At 42.8% G+C, this 2500-nt stretch overlaps 1 pseudogene; it reads right to left on the reverse strand.

Annotated features, from left to right (window-relative positions):
• The window catches only part of LOC127631649 (fibroblast growth factor 12-like), a 19557-nt pseudogene that overhangs the window by 5680 nt on the left and 11377 nt on the right, over positions 1–2500 (reverse strand).

Raw genomic sequence — 2500 nt, forward strand, 5'->3', positions numbered from 1 at the left:
TATTGGATGTTTTTAATGAACGCTTGTCATGGACGATTGACCCGAGTGTGTTGAACTGGATTCATCTGGTGATCGTGATTTCATAATAAAAGTCCCGTTTTGATGTTGCATGTTTTCATTTGTACTCCTGCACAAATAACTAAATCGCTGTTTCTGGAGCATTGCTATCGTGAAACAGAGATCGGATATCAATGTTGAATCCTTAGACCTTTGAGAGCTGAGCTGGCATGCAAGGCGCTAGCCTGACATTGGGAGCAACTTGGGGTTCAGTGTCTTGCCCAAGGACACTTCGGCATGTGGAGTCATGTAGGCCGGGAATCGAACCACCAACCCTGCGATTAGCAGCTGACCCGCTCTAACTCCTGAGCCACAGCCGCCCCTTGACGTCACTGTTCACGTCACTGGACTTGCTATTCCTGTTGCTGACGGCACGCTGCACAAGTGTTTGTAGCCTGCTTAGCCAGGTTAGTTTGTCTTTTTATCCTTTGTCATACCCATACCTTCGTCGTTTTACCATTTGTCATTTTACCGCATTTCGGGTTTCATCTGTGTGTATTTTACCTGTTGCTACTTGCGCCTAGCTGGAGTCTGTGTTTGTAGCCTGCTAGCTTTTTTAGCTTTGCTTATATTTATCTGTTTTCAGCCTTTAATCCTTAACATCTGCCATTTTTCAGCACGCATCGGGTTTCCCCCCCACATTATTCTCCTATCGCAAGTCTACTGCGTGTATCTTCCGCGTGCATCCGCTTTCTATTTTTATTGTGATTAAACCGTGCATTTCACAGCGCACACCCGTTTTTCTTCTCTGTGTTACAAGTATTATTGCAGCGATCTCAAAGCACCACTTATCAGGAACAACCAACAACAACAAACAGCTGCGGTAAGTCATGGCATCCGCTCATGTTTTTCTTCCTGCATTGCATGTTACATGTTTACTATAGCTTCTTCCATCAGCAGTGAGGGATTCACATGTGATAAATGTAAGGAATTAGTCAGGCTGACGAAGAAGGTTAATGAGATAGAGACACACATCCAAATGCTAGTGGAGGTCAGTGAGAAAGAGAAGCCGGTAGATTCTGTTTCAGATCCGGGTAGTACAGCGAGCAACACACACACTTTGGTTCCGGCTGTAGAGCCCCTGCAGCAGGGCGTTGGGTGGTGTCTCAGTGGCATACTTGCTCAGCAAAGTGACACAACTCTCCTGTTCCTGTTAGGGTTTCCAATCGATTCTCCTCACTCAGTGATGCACCCACTGAGAATCATGTTGAAAGAGCCCTTGTTATTGGTGATTCTATTGTAGAAACTCCAGCCACCATTGTTAAATGCATTTCAGGTGCCAGAGCGTCTGACATCAAATACAATTATAGAACAACTAACTGACTTGCACACCTCCTCACACACAATATTAACATACTACATTACCACAACATCTTGCACTCAAACCACACAGTAACACAACCATTACACAGTCCATCCTGCTGTCTAAAACAAACACACTTACTTACAAACACACAACGAAATACACACACACACTACATCAAAATTGCGTAATAGTACATACCCTGACAAACGCTACAGAGAAAAGAAATAAAACAGATTCTATAAATCATATGATAAACACATTTTCAGGTACATATGCGTGTATGCACTCAAAAACACATGTTTTTTTCTTACCGATGAGTACAGGAAACCCTCTCCGTTCATGGCCACGTAAAGTCCCGCTTTCACGCCCTGTATTGCCACGACTCTCAAACCCACCGGAATCAGATTAAAGAGAGCTGAAACACATTTTTCATAAAGGAAAATGACAAATCTTTTAGGAACATTGAAAGGAATATTATGCCACAGATGTTGTACTGAACCAGGAATATTCCTTTAAAGAGCACCTGTTATGGTTTTTAAACATGCCTGATTGTGTTTTAAAGGTCTCCTACAATAGATTTACATGCATTCAAGGTTAAAAAACACTTTCATTTGCTCAGAATTTAAATTGCAGCATTACCTTATTTACCCAGTGTCAAAAACGACTCGTTCAATGATCCATTCTAAAGCATTCACTCTAAACTCCTCCTTTCAGAGAGCCAACTCTGCTCTGATTGGTCCGTTCTAAAGCATTCATTCTAAACTCCTCCTTTCAGAGAGCCAACTCTGTTCTGATTGGTCCTTTCTAAAGCATTCACTCTAAACTCCTCCTTTCAGAGAGCCTACTCTGCTCTGATTGGTCCATTCTAAGGCATTCACTCTAAACTCCTCCTTTCAGAGAGCCTACTCTGTTCTGATTGGTCCATTCTAAAGCATTCATTCTAAACTCCTCCTTTCAGAGAGCCAACTCCGCTCTGATTGGTCCGTTCTTAAGCATTCACTCTAAACTCCTCCTTTCAGAGAGCCAACTCTGCTCTGATTGGTCCGTTCTAAAGCATTCATTCTAAACTCCTCCTTTCAGAGAGCCTACTCTGCTCTGATTGGTCCGTTCTAAAGCATTCATTCTAAACTCCTCCTT

The sequence above is a fragment of the Xyrauchen texanus genome, chromosome 38, assembly GCF_025860055.1.
Source record: "Xyrauchen texanus isolate HMW12.3.18 chromosome 38, RBS_HiC_50CHRs, whole genome shotgun sequence".
NCBI classification, from domain to species: Eukaryota; Metazoa; Chordata; class Actinopteri; order Cypriniformes; family Catostomidae; genus Xyrauchen; species Xyrauchen texanus.